We start from the raw sequence: 20,562 nt of genomic DNA on the forward strand, positions 1-20,562 counted from the left end.
GTATCATATAGGAGATTTCTGTAAAGGTCTGCAATCACATTCAGAAAGTCAACCAAAATATGACAGAAATGACATAAATTATATTAAACAAAAGCACAGATCATGTAACCCCTGCCTTCACTTAAATAGATAGATGGATGGATGGATGGATGATAGGTAGATAGCCGAACAACTAACCAAGTTTGGATTTGGATATAGTTGTGTCAATATTCTAATATATTTTATTCCAATATTCCAATGATCCCCAAATCAAAATAAATGTTTCTAAAAGTGAACAAGAAAAATAATATTGAGACCTTAAAAGTGAAAAGTAAAATTCACTCACAAAAGGCGCTTGATCAAATTGTTAAAAGTGCTGTATTCTGCCCACTATGTGGTTAGGTTTCTGGTTTTTTTTGTCCCTAATTAAAGGAAATCAATATTTAAAAATAACTTAACAAATATATCTATCAAGTCACACTGTCCTTAACACAAAATTTCTGCTCTCTTTCTTGTGTATTTCAGGTCAGAAAGGCATACTATCTTTTGTGACTCTAAGTCATAAAGATCAGGATGCTAAATATACTGGAGAAACATTTCATAGATAATCTTTACAGCCTCTAATTTATATGAAGAACCAGTAAAATTATAAGAAAGCAAGATACAAGAATGATAGTAAGTGAAGGTGAGCTGAGGTAATTTCACATCAACATAAGAGTTATTTAGATATTATCAATAGGACCCAAAATGGATTTACATGAATAATTCTAACATAGTCACATGTTAAAATCAAAATAAGAATAGTGAATAGATAGATATTCTTATATATCAGAAATTATTCTTATATGGTTCAAGTCAGGAACAGTTGAAACTATCTTATATATCTTTGAATCTATTATTTTCATAACTCCCAGAATACACTTTGTTTATGAACAGAACTACTGACTGAGTAATGTTTTTTATTAACAAAAATAATCTAAATATGTGACATTCAACTGTGGGCAGAAGATTATAAAGAATGACCAGGGGTTAGGGATGTGGCTCAGTACCCTGGCATGCACGAGACCCTGAGTTTGATCCCAGTACCACAAAAGAAGAAAAAATAACCAGAGTGTGATCTATGACAACTCTCAGAATATAAAACGTTTATAGGAAATAAATATCACTCTCATACAGAATAATAATATAAATTATTGCTTATTAATAATAGTTTTAAATTGTTAAACCTCAGGTGAGTGTATAACTTAGATTTTTATTTATAAATGATCCAAAAGCAATTTCAAATTTAAACACAAAAATCAGCTTCTGTTTGCTAAAATATGTATATAAATCCAATTTATGGCTCAACTAAGACACACTTAAGTATCCAACAGATAAAGTGTCTGGACTAAAGAATATATCTTGGCCATTCAAGACTAACTGGCTTTAATAACTGCTTCATATAAGTAGATGAAATATTTCCTAAGTATGACAAATAGGAAAGCCTTTTTATAATAGGTGAAAATGTTTGTTGGTTAACAGGACAGAAGAATATAAGAATGGATGATATACTGGTATGTCTACTGCACATCATAATGTTATTAAGACTGTACATCAAAAATATTCTCAAACATAGGTTAATACATGCAATTAATATTAACTCTGAGCATGAGAGCACATACAGAAAAAGCTTCATATATAGTTGAACAAAAAAGACAAACAAATATACCATTAGAATATATTAATCAATGAAACAGTATAATTTTATAATTTAATGATGTCATATTGCTTCTTGAAATTACTGAGAACAAGATCATATCTGAGAAAATAAATCAGCCATTAATCTGAAAGTAGAGCAAAAATGTCCAATACTAACTTCAGAGTAAATTTAGCTAATCTAGAAATTAGTGAAGTTTCAAACAGACTGACATAATTAAAGGAACAACTATATTCTGGTATTCATTCATAAAAAGGAATAACAATTGTCTTTTTGTATAAGCATATGTTTTAAATGTCCAAATTAATATAAGAAGTCAAATGTAGCACTACTGTAAAATAATACTAATGCTCTCAAATTTATTTCCACCTTTTTGGATAAACTTAAATGATTTCTGAGGTAGGAATGGAAGGACTAAAAGAAATATGAGTAATATAATGTTTCTTTCTACTACAGTTCCCATGGCCTGTTTTTAAAATTTTTTTTAGCGCTGGAGATTGAATCCAGGGCCATGTGCACTCCACCACTAAGCTACATCCCCAGACCCCAGAGCCTCTGCTTTTATCAAAATTTTCATTCTTCCAATATCATCCTTTAATTTTTAATTTCAAAAGTCAAATTTAAATTTTTTTCTTGTATAACTGAAGATAATTAGTTTTTTTGCCCACAAGTTTTACAGAATGAGCATGTTTCAGTTAATACATAACTTCATGTGTGTGTGCGTGTGTGTGTGTATTTACAAATCAAAACAATTAGCACATACTATAACACTAGGGAGATACTTTCAATAAACTGTAATCATTTGCTGCTTTAATTAAACTATTCCAGCTTAATTTGTTGCCAATACACTTCTTTTTTTTTTAATACCAAGGATTGAACGAGAAACATTTCACCCCTTTCATTTTTTAAAAATTTTTTATTTTGAGACAGGATCTCACTAAATTGCTTAGGGCCTAGCTAAATTGCTGAGGCTGGTCTCAAACTTACAATTCTAGCCTCCTGAGTTGCTGGAATTATAGGTGAGTGCCACTACATGCAGAACTCTTAATCTTTCTGAACACTAAATACTAAATTCTGAAACAGAAATGGCATTCATAAATAATTTTTTATTCTACCTACCACATTAATTGGTCTTTCAACTTCTCATAATACCACATACGATGACTCGAAGTTTAAATGCAGAAGATTGTTTGACTCACAGGGTTCTTATCAAAAATATTAATCCCCAACTCAAAAAGTTCATAACAATGGCTTTTTAAGAGGCATCTTTTCATGTTATCTGTTAAACGAATACTATCCCTCACACAAAGTAACCATACGTCTCAAGTTTCTTCAGTTCAGTTGGATGGGTGCCTAATAGATGTACTGGAGTAAGTTGTGGAATATATAAGTAATGGGTTCAATAATTCTGTGCCCATCCCACAGCATAAAATGCAGAAAAACAGCACAGAAAAATGTTTACCAATATGGAAGTAGTAGAGGAATAACAGTGAAGTGCTGAGTTCATTGTACTGTTTAAAATCTATGAAATATTTTACCCAGAATGTTGTCTTTATATTACCAAATAAGACTTAATAAACCTAAAAAAAACTTAAAAATATTTAATATACTAACTTTTAAGTATTTAAGAAACTCTTAAATTTTTAAATATAGAAATCCACATGGGCAAATAAAGAAGTATTTTCATGACCATAGAGAATCATTTTTAAAAAGAAAGTTTCGTAATTCTTCATTCTGATATACTAAACTTATTTCTCCCTAACTCTTGGTTAGAAAAGTAATAGAGAATTATTGAGGCTGTTAATGGGGTAAGAGAGTTGCTTTCAACTGGAGTTATACAGAATGAGGATTCAGTACAGATGTTTGGAATAACTTGCAGCTGTTGCAGGGTGAAAAGACTTAGTGAAATCACCGGGAATACTAAAGAACTGCCTAGAGTACTTTAAAATATTTAGGTTATTGTGATATGAAAACTTTTTAATTAGAAGCTAAAAAATAGTATAATAGTATTAAAAGTTGTTTGGCCTTTGTCTACTTCTGAATCAGATTTTTAGATGTTATTATAATGTTATTATTTTCAAAGTATTGTAATGTTATTATTTTCAATGTAAAACTTTTTTACAAAATGAAATTAAACAATAAAGCTAAATAAATGGTCAGGTTGTGAAAGGAATAGAATTCTCCTGATGGTACTTAAGAGAATTCATTGAGTTCAGCTTACTAGTGAAACATTTGAATGTCAAATGTGAAAACTTGAATAAATGGGATCACTAAGCCTCAGTGATAAAATTCTACGATGGACCTTGAAGACTCACCAAAGTATAGAAAGCAAAGAAAAAACACCAGTTGATGAAAAGACAATGAAACTTATATAAAACTGTGTTTACCACAGATAATTTCAGTTCAAGGTAGGCAAATATATCTATATCTTGACAGCATAATTTTTGAATGCAGAGAGCAGAGAACAGCACCTGTTTCTTTAACTGACTGGATCCTTTGTTTTTGTTTTGGTCCCCCCCACTTTTTTTTTTAAATGCCTTGATGTCAATGAACAATAGCATTTTTCATAAATGTTTAAATGTTGACAGAAGTCAGATTCCCTCCTACTCATACCAAATCACATAAGCAGAACAATTCACGGGATCTGTATAAGAAAATGTGATTGCTTTGTTGGAGATCTTTAATACAGATGATTAAATGCTTTTTCAGGACAAGCAGGAGGTAGGTAAGAAATAATAAAATGAACACAGATATATTGCTAAACCAATTATGGAGGTCCAATTTAAAAGTAGAATAGGGATGGAAGTAAAATGCAGTGGTAAAGTGTTTGCCTGCATATGAGATGTCCTGGGTTCAATTCGTGTGTGAACACACACACAACAATAACAACATAGTAATTCCTCATCTATCTGGATATTCTTATAGTCATGTCCTTTCAACCACTTGATTTCTATTTTTCTCACTCTTAATTTTATTTATTTCTATTTTTCTCACTCTTAATTTTAAAAAAGACAAAACAAAATCCTGATGCAGACAAATATTCTCACAATTAGGGAACAGAACCTTAAGAATCTTTGGAAGACAGAATGGATGGGGACTTATCTATTGTTATCTGAATCTGAAGATATCAGTCAAATAAAATTATAATATTAAAACAAACTAAAATATGCTTATCCTTTACAAAAGTATGCATGTTAAATTGATATGATGTAAAAACATATATACATCCTTTAAAATAAGTGAAACACATAAATTTCAATATTTTTGTTAGACTAGTATGCTATAGGTGAGTTCTCCTTTTTGATATTTCAAATTTCTAAGCAGTGAGACAGTCCTTTTGAAATTAAAAACAAAACAAATATTTTAAATTGATCACCTAGTTATCTGTTAATTATTCAAATCATTTGGTAAGAGATCTATAAGAATATGTAAACCTCATAGAAACTACAAAAAGTGTTGTCTCTGATACAAAATGTTTATAAACAATTGTGGAATTTTTAAAACTCAAAACTCAAAAGCTTAAGAACAACTTTAAAATTGTGACTCTAACACCATTTATGTGGTTTAAGAAAGTTATTCCACTGCCTTTCAGCTTTTTGGCTAAGATCAAGCATGGAAAGGTATTTTACTACATTCTAAAAACCATATACAAATATAACACAATAATTTCTGCTTTTGCATTATAACACACTTAATGAATCCCATTATTATGTAAAATTATAAAATAGCAATAAATTTTTTTTAAAAAAATACAGATTGACTAATCTTAGAGTTTCCAATCAAATTTTAGTGACTTTCATGAATTACAGAGAATTTAAAACTAAAATTATTTAATTCCAAAATGATTTTTAAAAACAATTTTTCTCCACATTTTTACTGGTGCATTATAGTTGTATATAATGATGGGTGGGACCTGTTACATATTTGAACATGCACACAATTTAACAATTTGGGCAATATCACTCCCCAGCCCTTCCCCCTTCAACCCTACGTCCCACACACTGGTCCCTTTCCTCTACTGATCTCCCTTTGATTTTCATGAGGTCCCCAACCCCCACTTTCTTTTCCTTTTCCTCTCTAGCTTCCATATATGAAAGAAAACTTAAGACTCTTGGACCCTTGACCTTCTAAGTTTGACTTATTTTGCTCAACATAATGGTCTCTAGTTCTACCTATTTTCCTGCAAATGATATAATTTCAATTTTCTTTATGGCTGAATAAAATTCCATTGTGTGTGTGTGTGTGTATACACATTGATTTTCTCTTTATCCATTCAACTGTTGATAGACTAGATTGGTGCTTCCATAAACATGGGTATGCATGTATCACTACATGATGACTTTAATTCTTTAGGATAAATATGGAAGAGTGGTATAGCTGGGCCATATGGTGATGCAATGCCTAGTCTTTTAGGAAACCTCCATACTGATTTCCGTAGTGCTTATACTAATTTACAGTCCTACCAACAATGTAAAAGGTCCTTTTTCTTCACATCCTCTCCAGCATTTATTATTATTTGTATTTTTGATGATTGCCGTTATGACTGGTGTGAGATGACTCTTAGTATGGTTTTGATTTGTATTTCTCTAATTGCTAATAATGTTGAACTTTTTTTATATATCTGTTGGCCATTTGTATTTCTTCTGAGAAGTGTCTGTTTAATTCACCTGCCCATTTATTAACTGGGTTATTTGATTTTTGGTGTAAAGTTTTTTCTTCCTTTATATCTTCTAGATGTTAATCCTCTGTCAGAAGAGTAACTAGCAAAGATTTCCTCAGGTTCTTTAGGTTCTCTCTTCACATTCCAAATTGTTTCCTTTGTTGTGCAGAGCTTTTTAATTTGACACCATCCCATTTATTAACTTTAGGAGCCCTGGAATGTTGACCCTACATTTTTAAAAAATATATTTTTAGTTGTAGATGGACACAATGCCTTTATTTTATTTATTTATTTTTTATGTGGTATTGAGGATTGAACCCAGTGCTTCATACACACTAGGCAAACACTGTATCACTGAGCTACAGCCCCAGCCTCTTGACCCTACTTTATTTATTCTAGAAGTTGCATAGTTTCTGGTCTAATTCCAAGGTGTTTGATCCATTTTGAGTTGATTTTTGTGCAGGCTGAGAAATAAGGGTCTAGTTTCATTCTTCTACATATGGATAACCAGTTGTCTCAGCACCATTTCTTAAAAGAGCTCTTCTCTCCAATGTATGTTTTTGCACCTTTGCCAAGGATCAGATGATGATAGATGTATGGGTCTGTCTCTGTGTCTTCTGTTCTGTACCACTGATCTATGTATGTTTTTATGCCAGTACCATGCAGTTTTTGTTACTATAGCTCCATATTATAATCCGAAGTCAGGTATTATGGCCTCTAGCATTGCTTTTTTTGGCTTAGAATTGCTTTGGCTCTTATCAGTCTTTCTTTCAAATGAATTTTAGGACTTTTAAAAAAATTTCATGAAGAATATCACTGGTATTTTGATGGGGATTGCACTGAATATGTATATTGCTTTTGGTAGAATGGCCATTTTAACAACACTAATTCTGCCTATCCATGAACATGGCAGGTCTTTTCATTTCTGAAGTTTTCTTCAATGTAAACCTACTTCGTAAACACACAATGCATATTATTTCTCCTCCTCTTTTCAGTTGTCTTATTAAAAGGGACAAAACAGGCTTTAAATCTCTACTCAAATAACAGACAACTGATTCATAATGGATACCATGTTTTAACATTAATTCTAAAATAGGCTTATTACTATAAAAGCTTTTCCAACCATTTTCGAGAAAGGGGAAAATCACAAAGGGATTCATTTTTGCAAAGTAGGGACTTTGCATTCCACCATCAATTTAGTTTGATACAGTGTTAGAGCAGGAAGCAAAATGTAAATACCAGAAATCTTTAATACAAAGTACTTGCATATTTTCTTAGTAAAAGGAATGCCTGGGATTAGAAACAATTTATTTCAGTCTGGCTTAGCGTTTAATAGTTTAAGAGTAAAAAGAACAGCACAAAGATGATTGCTATTATGCAAAGAACAGATCTTTTAAAACCATAGAGGATTACTGTCAGTTGAAAAATGAAGCAACACTTAGATACTCCTTACATAGTCCATTTCACACTTATGAACAACTAAATGCCATTCAAATGATGAAATTCCTGGCACTTTTCTGAATCAAGTATAAACCTTAGAAGGGAAATAAAGAGAACTCTTGGGAGGCAGAGGTGAAATGCAAGCAAGATGTCTATTAGGGAATCTTTTTTTTTTTTTTTTGGTATTTTTTTAAGAATACATCTGAAAATAAATAAATAAATAAATATATATATATATATATATATATATATATATATATATATATATATATATATAAATAAAAGAATAAACCTGTTTTACCTTGTTATCATATTTGGGAAGTTTACTTTAAAAATAAACTTTCCACTAAGCCAGCTTAAAATTTTTTTTCAATTTCCATGGTTTAGAATAGGCAAATATTCATATGCATTTTAGTATGGCCCAAAGTATAAAGTACATTTTCTGGGTATAACTATAGATAAAAATTTTTAAATGGTGATTAAAACAATTTTGTGTCTCAAATTAATTCTCCTTGTTCATGGAGAAATATATTCCTTTTTTATTCCTTCAGGTGACACAGACAGGAAAGTGAAAAAGCAAATGAAATTCCAGGAATCAGATACTTTCTGGACAGATAATGACATTGCCTCAGAAAAACTATGAGTGTCACTACTCCCTTAGAATAACCAAAAAAACTACCCACCAATAATGGGTTCAAACTCAGAAATATTTATTTTTTAAAAAAACATGCAAAAGAATACACCTCAGCTTTACACGTCAAAAAATTCTTGTTGCTAAGTAGGAAATCATTTTTACAGCAGCTTTTAGAGTCAAGTCTGCACAATCAAGATTCATGTTGTTTTTCACCCTTGGTAACCAAAACATATTTCTGAAGACCCTCTGAAAGGAAAAAAGTCTCATTCAAAAGTGATTTATCTTATTAAATCGGGAAATTGGTAGTGGGGAAGGAGAATTCTTAGAATCAGTTTTTTTAAAAAAAGATAATATAGTCATGTTATAGCAAGATATCAGGTTAATTTCATTTACAGCAAGAAATCATCTTGTTCTATCCTTACAAAGATATTCTATAAAGGAAAATAAAAAGTGGAATTACAAATGATTTAATAATAGATACTAGACTCTGATTCTTATATGGTCACCTTGTTTTACAAGGTCTTATGTAGAAAAAAAATTTCATTGGAAAATATATTCTCATTTCTTACAAAAATATAAGTTTACTCTCCATAATTTTCCTACAAAAAGTTCATGTGAGAAGTAAATTGTTGCTTGCAAATATTATTACAAAATATATTAAAAGATTAAGGATATACCTTTTTATATATAGTCTTAAAAATATCATGAGAATTCAGAGCACAGTCTAGTTAGTTAAATGTGAAAAAGAGATGAAGCTGTCAATTATGCATAGAAATAATCTCATCCCTATAAACTAAAAGACATCAAAAATTAACTCATACTCACCCTCTTATCAAACTTGTGCTATATAATTTTCATGGGTAGTGTTGAGTGGTCAATATCCTCAAATTACACTGAGACAATGGTGTTTTGAATAAATATATTTCAAGTGACTAAAATACTTTTATCATCAAAAAAGATGAAACTCTGAACAAAACCTTTTTGGAAAAAGGACTAATTCATCACATCATATCATAAGCCCCCAAATTCTCCATGGTGCATAACATGGCTCACAGAACAGTACTTTACCTTACCTGTAAATGAAATCTGTAAATGCTTAACTTTAAAAATACCAGTAGTACAGGTGACTATTGAGAACTATAAACAGGTTTCCCCTCAACAAGACAGCAAAGCAAGCAGATGGAAGAAGAACCAGTCACATTTATATTGAAAGAATGAACAATACGATGTGAGAGGGAAATTCTAACAAGGGCTTTAAAAAGTAAATGTGATTTAAGACTTGAAGGGTTTACCATGCATTTCTGAGATAAATGTATATGCAGAAGAAGGTTATGTAAGAAAGCCTTGTTCACAGATTTCTCTTCATTCTAAGAAAGGTGGAAGTTCATTTCTTTAGGAGAACTAAAATCTATTCTTATGTATCAGTATGGAAAAATATCAAGGGTGTGAGTACAACTGAGGAGGAGGGGAACCCCATACTTCTGAAAATTAAAGTTCAGATAAGTACAATAGACCATCATAAAATGATATAATCATGTTTTATTTCAATCTGCTAAATTGGAGGCATACAATGACCTAAACATGTATCTTTAAACTCCCTTCTTGGAAAAAAAAATTATGGTGTTAAGGAGTATTTCTCAGTTTTGAAAAAGTAACATTTAGTAGAAGCTCAGGAAAAGTTTCATTTAACTCTCCTTTAAACTTTATAAGGAACCCCTGAAGCCATTCAATGTCATCAATGCCATAATAAATAAACCTTGGCCAACAATCATCCACAAAGCTGCTTTTAAAATGGCAGTCCTTTCTCCTTGGACAACCTTACCACATTCTACCAGATGGTTTGTACCCATACTACCCCAAAAGGAAAATAAAAAATAATACCAAAAGAGGATTCAGTGTGAGGATAGCTGTATGAAATTCTAACTAAATGATAACAGGTTTCCAGTCATTTCGATCATCTGTAGAGTCGTTAATAACCAGCCTTCTAGCTGCCTTAACAGCTCGGCCAACTCCTGAAGTAAAGAGGGGTGGAGAAAGGTCTTCAGTACAGGTTGTCGGTGTTGGTGCTCCTAGGGGTCTTGATTTTCTCAATATTTTTGAGGATCACATCATGCAAGGTGGCATACTGGTTCCGCACATGCAGCAGGATCTGGCGTACGCTCAAGTACTCGTTTTCGTCGACCTCTGCTACGGTGCGGCGATAATCTTCCACTTGGGGGTACTTCACTATCTTGGACACCAGTTTGGCCCGGGTGTTATAGTAGGTGGAGAAGCGGCGTAGGTAGGAGGCTGCTGTGCTCTCCACAGTCCATAGCTGGTCCACGGTGTCTTCCTGGATAGACACTCCAAAGTTATTGCCGTCTTCCACCTTCGGGATGAGCAGCTGCACCCACATCCGCACAGTGTTGCATTTCTCTCTCAGCAGCTCAATCTCAGGTTTTACCCGTTCAATCAGCTCCACCAGATGCTGGTTGCTCCTCAGAAGACGTCCCTCGCCACCAGGCACCTTGACTGAAGACTGGGTCTGCAGAGGCAGAGGATCCCGGTTGGGACCACCCCCCGCGGTGTCTGGGGTGGCGGGCGGCTCCGGGGCTGGCACCGAACGGATTCTGGACAGGTCTTGCAGCCGGAGCTCCTGGACCCGGCTATCCAGCTCTGACAACTTCTGGGGGAAGAAGGTGGACACCAGATCCTCGGCCTCCTGTGCGATACGGGCACGGAACGAATCTACTTTCCCCTGCACGTCTTGCTCTAGCTTCAGCGGGGAAGCCATGGCTTCCAGAGGCGTCCAGTATTGGGGCTGACACAACCTTGGCAGGCTGGACTTGGCCTCGGCTGCGGTCACCAACTCCCAACAGACCAAACCGGAAATGACGTCCGGAGTCTGGCGCCCGCGCCCAATCACACCTGCGACGGTGCCTTAGGTGGACGAGGAAGGGTTGCAGGTCCTGCAAAGTCTCCCAGAACCGACATTTCAGACGTCTGGCTGCTAAGGCATCAGGGACCACGTTGTTGGGGATATATGGCAGGATCTGCTTCCCCAAGCTGTCCCTCCCTCCCTTGGCCTAGCTGGCCAGAAGCCTGAACACAAACAGAAGTTCCAAAGAAGATCGTTTAAGTATTGTAAAGACCCGGTAATGACAAGTCAGTGTACTTTTTACATGGAAGCTCAACAAAATGCACCGTCCCTGCATCCAGAATACACAGCCTCCTAGGAACTACTTCACCAAATGGGCTCTCCAGAACTAAACTCTCGTATGAGGGCAGGTAAGTCCCATCTATACTGTAATCTGAGCCTGCGCATTCATGCTTTCCTGTTAAATACTTTTTCAATCATTACCAAACTTCTGAGGTCTTCTATGGCTTAATTCCCACAAGTTTTAAAGTTTAAATTATAAAAATTGTTACATGACTCTTCTTAAAACTCATCTTTTTAGCTGGGAATGTAGCTCAGTGGTAGAGCATGTGGGTGAGGCCCTGGGTTCAATCCCCAGCACCAAACAAACAACAACAAAAACCTCATCTTTTCGGGGACAATTAACAAAATTTAAATACAGATGCTAGATTGGAGTATCAAGGTCATATTTCCTGAATTTGATAACTATATTGTGATTCCAGAATGAACACCTTTGTTTTTAGAATATACATACTACTGTTATTAAAGAATAAAGTATGCAATCCCAGTGATTCAGGAGGCTGAGGCAGAAGGATCTCAAGTTTGAGGCTGGCCTCAGCAACTTAGCAAGACCCCATCTCAAAATAAAAATTAATAAAAGGGAGAGGGGGCTGGGAATATAGCTCAGTGGTAGAGTGCCCCTGGGATCTATTTCCAGTACAATAAAAAAAAAAAAAAAGGAGCTGTGGGAGGAAAGGTGAAAGGGGAGAAGGAGGAGGAAGATAAGGAGGAGGAAAAGGATGTATTTTGTATTTAACCTATTCTAAGATGGCTCAGGAAAATAAGTTGTATGTATAGAAAGAATGAGGGCAAATGTCAAAAACTGATGAATCTGAATAAAGGGGGTATGGGAATTCAGTATTATAACTTTTCTGTAAGTTTGAAATTATTTCAAAATAAAAAGCCTTTTCCCTAAAGGCTTCTGGAATTAAGACAAATTCTATGACCTAAAAATCTCAGACAATTGATTTATATTCCTTTTTCTTCCTCTGACATATTTCCTTTTGTTCTGTGCAACAACACAAAGTCCATGACCTTGACTTTTATACTAATATTATTAAATCTTTAAAAAGATTATTTTAAATATGCTTTAGTATAATTAGTTTCATATGTAGCTGTCATTTCAGTTAAGATTGTAAACTCCTGCAAAGCATGGGAACATAAAAATATTCTCATTATATATATATATATATATATATATATATATATATATATATATATATATACACACACACACACACACATATATAATATATATGTTTTAACAAATGGTTATTCTATTTTCAAAAAGTAAATATTTCTAGTTGCCGTTTTAGAAAAATGGGCAAGATTCTTTCTACTTATATTATGATGCTGATTAATGCAGCCACTTATATGGAATTATTTTCTTCAGATGTCTGATAATAGAATATATAATCCTTTAGGGGATTCAGCTGTTATTTTTTCTGATCTGATGTAAGAGTTTTATTCATTCATAATGTTTCCAGTCCTTGTTAACATGAATAATGGCTGGTAGGAAAATTACAGCTCTTAATTTTTCTTCCCCCATCAACTATCAGCAATCAGCAGTTGTTTTCTAAAAATTATATAATACAGTTTCATGCTTTGATTCAACTCATGAAATTAATCCTGGGCTCTAACAGGTGGAAGAATGCCAGGGACAGCTGTATAGAGTGTGGTCTTGTTCAGATCAGTTTCTCCTTTCTCCACAACCAGCAGGGTTCATCATATAGTGGTGCCAGAAACTAACATACCACTCTTCTTTTTAGAAATACTTCCAAACTTATGGATTAATTTATCCTTTTTTATATCCCCCAACTCTGAAATTATGCTCTGTAAAGAAATAATTCTGTGTCCTATATGTGAATTCCATTTTCAAAACTATCCTAAGCAACTGTTGTTGTGTCAACTATTGGACATAAATGTAAGCTTGAAATATGGTTTGGCATTTAATCCTTCAAATACATTTTTCACTGATTTCTCTGTGTATAAAACTTAGGAGAGATATAATCAATAGGACTAAATTCAGATAATCTTAAGACTTTGGTAGGTAGTAATATTTATCTTCTTGTATTTACAGAATTTTTTATCTCTGAGTTGCAATGGATCTTCAGTTATCTAGCTCAGTGAATTAATTTACCAGTTATGAATACCCTCTAGTAAATATTGTAAAATGCTTAATTTTACACTGTCATTGTTAAAAACCCTAACAGAGCCAGTTTCTAGAGTTGACAAATAAATCACTTCCCCTTCCTTCATTCTTTCTCCTAGATTGCTGCAAATTCAGAAATAAATTATGTAGAGGGACTTGCTATCTTTGATAAACATAAGTCAGTGCTTGAGGAGAATTTCTTCCATTAAAGGAAATTATTTCCTTAAAATAAAATCTTTCTAAATGCCTTGTGCAAACAATTACACAGTTTCTTCCTGAAATGCAATTCTAATCATATTTCTGTCTTCTACAGGGTAAGGACCAAATTCTTTAGTCATGGCCTATGAGCTCCTTCATTTTCTGGATCCTGCCATGATTTATTTCCCAGAACCTACTCTATTTCCAATAACAGTTCTCTCAAGAGTCCTGCACATTTACATATGCAGCTCTCTGTGTGAAATGCCACACTGCCTCATCTTCTTCCCACTCTCTACCATACTCATTCTTCCATAATCAACTCAAGAAATGTTTTTTCAATTCCCTGATACCACTTCCTCCTTCCTTGATAAGTTAGTGCTGCTGGCACAAGTTAAATAATATCGACCTCATAAAGCTGTTCAAAGGATTAAATGAAATAACTTATATAAAACATCAAGGACAATAAGTGCTTCATAAACAGTAGTAGTTTTATGTGTAATCTCAGGGCATTCGTTTTTATATCTTTTTTTACAGATACTATCCAGATGTTGTAATTCTGGATTTACGAGCCACTTTTCTAAATTCCCTGAGAACAAAGATTTTAGCTTGTTTTTATATATTCTATGGTAACACAGTGTCTGGTAACAGTACGTGTTCAATGAAAGTTTACTGCATGAATAAAACAATAAAGCAAGACAGGATAAGATTTTTGCAGATAGGACCTGAAGAGCAGAAGAGACGGGACTTTCGAGCAACTTACTGGTGGTTTTTCCCCCTTGAAAAACTGCTGAATTATGCTAAATCATATAAAAATCCATTCTGGAGATCTAAGAGCAGTATCCAGATTGAACTCTTTAGGGCTTTCAACAGAAAAGTAGGAAATATATTTCTTTTTTTCTTTCATCAATTGCATGCAGAGCTTCACATTCTGCTTTCACATTCTGGTAATAGGCCAGAATTCTACCAGTTACTATTCAGTTACAGTATTACTTTCTTCTAAAAAATAGACTTCACTTAAATTATCAATGTTCATCTGTAAAACAGTAGTTATGTAGTAATTCATGTTTGTGCAAAATGAACATATTGCGGAGTACCAAAGAGGTACACAGAAGGAATACGGTGATGCTGGTTCTGACTCATGCTCCTACTGTTTATTTTTAGCTTCTTATTAGTATGAGATTTGTTTTATTTGGCAAAAATACAAGATTTCAACTGACTGAGAAAGGAAGATGTAAAAAAAAAAAATGTCTAAGCATTAAACTTCTACAGCTGAATAATAACCTGTAACTCAGTGCCGTATCAACAGGCTCCCCAGGGGCTGGTGCAAGCTGAAACCACTCCAGAATTATAAATTTCATGAGCTGCAGACTTTACTGCTAAAAGTAAAGTAGTGATTAACCAAAGATTTTATTCCTCTATAGACATCTCCTTTGGTAAATGCTAAATTCACTAGTTGGAGCTAGATTTTTAAATTAGTATATGAAATATGTACAGTGAATTCTTAATTTCTTTTAGAAAATCTCACCAAGAAATAGACAAAAGCAAAGTTTAAAAGACAAGCCCAAAAATTCATGTTTCAAATGAAAAAACCTGTAATTTCTCAGTGTTCATTTAAAATCACTCTGGCCTCTTACTCTGATTTTCTTTCTTAACACTTATCACAAACTGATATTTCATTACATATTTATTTGTATGTGTAGTTTAGTGTCTGTCTCTAGACTGTAAGCTTTTGAAAAATAAGGGATTGTTTTTGTCCATTGCCAGATTCTTTTCAGAGAGAGCATCCAGGAACATAATGGCTACTCAGTGAAACTTTGTTGGAATAACCACAATAGAATTGACTAAATCTCGATTAAATAATTCTTTGGGAACAGTCACAGTTGGAAAAGCTTTCCCTGTGTGTGTGTGGGGGGGGTGGGGGGCAGGGGTGTGGGGTGGTGGTGGTGGGGGGGGTATTTTAAAAGGCAGTCACAACTTAGAATGACTATAGTTTTTTGAATAATAAAATCCATTCTTAAAAGGTTCGAAAAAAGAAACCTTTTATGATCTGAAAATATCTCATATTTATGTTTTCTCTTAAATAAAAAAGGTACCAGTAGTTTAAAAAATTGGGAGGGAGAGTTTGGCATTTACTACTACCATTCACATTCTTAAAACAGAAGTGTTTATTTCAAAATAAAATGAAGATTCACATTTTGGTAGATGGAAAATATGCCTCCCAAATTTTCTATTTTAGAACCAAGTTCAACTGCATAAAACTGAACTAAAGATAAAAAATTACAAATAAACAATTTATTTTGAATTTTTTTGGTCCCCATAAGACAAATATTGGCAAAAAATACTAAGAAAACAGTACCTTTTAAATAACCAGCAACCTAATAGGTAATTATATATACTTAAATATTTTACTAAAAAATAAATTTTGTAACTAGAAAGCAGACCCAAAGCCTCAGGACTAAGTTAAATTGCTTCATCAGAATAGACTTTAACTATTTTATAATCTGAATTCAAATTATCTTATTAATTTTTAATCTTCTTAATAACCTGTGAACTTATATAAATATGTCAGGTAACAGATTATCTGCAAATAAGAAATAAGACTCTTGAAAAAAAAAATAGACTCAAAACCTTGTGCAATTATATCTATTTAACAATTATGAAACCTATGCTGATGTAGATTTTTAAAACCTATATGATTATGTGTGTAAGTTATTAATATTTCAAAGAAAACTATAAAAGTTGGCATTGTGATACAAATAAATACAGTGTTTATTACATCTTCTGGATGAACTCAAGACACATGTCATGTGGCTCCTATCTAATGTCAATACAGGATTGTGGCTCATGGTAAAGTACTTGCCTCGCATGTGTGAGGCCCTGTAATCAATTCTCAGCACCATATTTGAATGAATGAATGAATGAATAAATAAAGGTATTGTGTCTATCTACAACTAAGAAAATATTTAAAAAAAAAAAAGACTACACGGTTTCTTCCAATTTTCATCTGATGTCACTTAATGAATGTGATGTGATCAAATGAATGTGATCTAGTTAACTGAATAAACCCTGAAAACTTTATATCTGCTGTTACTCAGTTTTCTGTGATACTGTAATACTTCTAGACTTTCTGTAGACACCATGTGAAACAAATGTTGAATTAGAATCAATACAAGAAACATTTTAAAAACTCCAAAATCACTTTTTCGAAAGACTACTAGAAGAAGTTATAGACTACTGAAAAAGATTCTAGCTATCTTTCTGTTTGGAAAGAGCTGTTCCTTTCAAATTTCTGATTACCTTTCCTGTAAAAACTCTCCCCTAATCATTTATGAGTTCTTCATATAGTAGCCCTGTGCTTCAAAGGACAATTCACTGAAGGTAGAGAAATAAACAATGTATTGAATACCTACTATGTTTTAAGAACTATGTCAGTACTTGGTTTAATATTTCATTCAGACTTCTCAACAAGCCAGGAAGAGGTAACTATTTATATATACTGTATTAGAGGTAAAAACACTGAGGCTCTGAATAGTATATCCCTAAAGTTTTTAAGTTTTTGTAAGTAGTAGAACAATGCTGGATAAAAATCTAGATTTATATGACTCCAAAGCCCATGTTATATGATTGTCTACAGAAAAATTCTGCATCAGCCACGCCCCCCACCAAATTTCATTTTTTCCCCACTAAACTAAAAGCTGACTCACAGCTGAATGGAAAAACTTTTTTTTTTTTATTTCTAAATAAGACTGCATAATGCTATAGAAAAAAACTATACTTTTTACTTTTTTTAACTCTTTAAGCCAATGCATTGAATATATACATATGTATAAATATATAATATACATTTTTAAAAGATTCATTCTAAGTCTGATAATAAAGCTTTTTTAAAACTAAATTAAGGAAAACAAACCACTAAACAAGTAGCAGACATTTCTTATAAGAACCTTATATTTAGTTCCTCTTTCACTACTTTTCTGGGTTTCCTAGCACTGATCTATCCAGGCACATGTGTGTCTTGTCTGGTCCTCAGAATTTTGGTTTGGCAATATCTTTCGCTACCCATTACATTTTTGCTATAATTATCTATAGTATATGTTATGCTCCCAAAGAACATATAAATAACATTTCATTGGTTAAGTACAAGGACTGGAAGTTGGAGATTAAAGAAGTTCAATCACAGAATACTGTTTTACAAAGTTACAGCAAAATGTGCAAACTTACAAGGATAACCAAGGAAAACGGACAACCTGGTATAATCTTTTTAACTTGGCTTTGCTTTAATTTTTCCTTTAGAAGATATTGGATGAATATAAAAAAAGCTATTGGATGAAAACACAGTACTGAATATCATACAATACTGTATATTCATAAGCAAAAGTGAACTCTGATCCATACCTAGAACCATATAAAAAATTAACTCATGGATCACAAACCTGAATATAAAAGGTAAAACCATAGAAGTTTTAAAATAAAAAGTATGAGAGAAAAATCTTTGTGACCTTGAGTTAGACAATATTTCTTTTTTTTAATTTACAGAAAAAAAAACTGTTCTAATTAGTTATATGATAGCAGAATACATTTCAATTCATTATACATAAGTGGAGTACAACTTTCCATTTCTCTGGTTATACACAATGTAAAGTTGCACCACATGTGCAGTACCTAGGGTAATGATGTTCATCTCATCCCACCATCATTCCTGCCCCCAAAGTATTTCTTAAGAGAACAAAAACACAATCCATAAAGAAAAAGCTGACAAATTAGACTTCATCAAAATTAAAATTTTCTTCTATTTAAAAAACAGTGATAAGGAAATTAAAAGACAAGTAAAAAATCAGGAGAAAATATTTCCAAATCACATATTTGATAAAAGACTTGTATCTGGAATATAAAAAGAACTTTCAAAGATTATGGATTGCTGAACACATGGAAATGCCAGGAAGCTTCATGCTCCGCCTACATATTTTGTCCTGTGTGTCTCTCCCACATGATTGTTCATCAGAATCCTTTGTAATTATAATAAACTACCAGACATAAACTCTTCCTTGCATTTGTTGTTGTTGTTGTTTGTTTGGGGAGATTACTTGGGATGGAACCAAGAGGGTTCTACCTCTGAGTTATATATTTTATTTTTAAACAGGGTCTTGCTAAGTTGCCCAGATTGGCCTCAAACTTATGATCCTCCTGCCTCATCCTTCTGAGTAACTGAATTATAGGAATGCACCAACATGCCCCTGCTGGCTTCAATGAAGCTGTTTGCCATGTTGTGAGCTAATTTTTGAAGAGACCCAGGAAGAAGGAACTGAGAAATCTCCAACTGACAGCAAAAAACAGTCCAACATCCCACAAGGAGCTAAATTCTGACAATCATGTGAATTTAGGAGTGGATCCTTCCCTGGTTGAATCTTGAAATGAGATTGTACCCCTAGATTAAACCCTGCAATAGAAAACTCAAAAGCTGTGCCTGGCTTCCTGATCCACAGAAACTGTGAAATACTAAATGGGTTTTGATTCAAGCTGCTAAAACAAAACAGGACAAAACAAACAAATGAACAAAAATAAGTCCCAAATCAATTATAAGAAAATAAGTCAATTTTAAAAAATGAACAAAAGATTTGAACAGAGACTTCTCCAAAGATGATATATAGATGGCAAATAAGCACATAAAAGGATAGTCAAAATTATTAATCATTAGGGAAATGTTAATAATTTAAAATTAAAGCCACAATGAGATATTACTACACACCTTTTAGAATCCCTAAAATCTAAAAGACTGGCTATGTCAGTGTTGGCCAGGGTATGGAGGCACTGGAACTCACATAAACTGCTGGTGGTAATGTAAAATGTACAACCACTTTAGGGAATAGTTTGGCAGTTTCTTAAATATATACTTACTACATAACCCAGCCATTCCAGTTCTACATATTTACACAAATGAAAGCACATATTCTTTACAAAGACTTATAGATATTCATAATAGTTTTATATGTAGTAGCCAAAAGTTGTAAAATGAATGAAGAAACAAATTAGAAACACTATACCAAAACAGCTAAGAAATGCAACCATGTAGATAAATCTCAAGATAATTATTCTGGAAGAATATGTATATCCTTTTACACAAAATTCTAAAAAATGTAAACTATAGTAACAGAACGAAGGGTGATTGCCTGGTGACAGAGGACAGTAATGAACAAGAAGGATATGAAGAAATCAAAAACTTCTGGGAATGATGGACATGCTAATTATTTTGACTATGGTGATGGTTTCACAGACATATACTTGTCCAAACTTATAAAATGCACAGTTAAATACTGTTTTTATATATCTCAAAAATATTTGTTTTCTAAAAAAATTAAAAAAAAAAAAACCCTAACCTTTACTTTAAAGAATACACAGCATTGGCATGGCATATAAAATTTTACTATTAATTTTAATTATAAGTTATATTAAATAATGAATCTTTACTTCATGTAGCAAAGAATTAAATTCAAATCAGCCATATATTTTATTCTTGGATACACAGAATTATAGTTCCTAACTCCTCATTAGTTAATGGAATAGAAATTCAAGAACAACACTAAATGTTCAAATGTTACTGATTATAACAGCACAAAATTAAAGTTTTATT

At 32.9% G+C, this 20,562-nt stretch overlaps 1 protein-coding gene and 1 pseudogene across 2 annotated transcripts in view; both read right to left on the reverse strand.

Annotated features, from left to right (window-relative positions):
• The window catches only part of Atf6 (activating transcription factor 6), a 241,778-nt gene that overhangs the window by 85,629 nt on the left and 135,587 nt on the right, over positions 1-20,562 (reverse strand). The gene's annotated exons all lie outside the window — the stretch shown is intronic.
• On the reverse strand, positions 10,451-11,182 carry LOC114080891 (proteasome activator complex subunit 3 pseudogene; annotated as a pseudogene).

This window comes from Marmota flaviventris, chromosome 10 (genome assembly GCF_047511675.1).
Source record: "Marmota flaviventris isolate mMarFla1 chromosome 10, mMarFla1.hap1, whole genome shotgun sequence".
NCBI classification, from domain to species: Eukaryota; Metazoa; Chordata; class Mammalia; order Rodentia; family Sciuridae; genus Marmota; species Marmota flaviventris.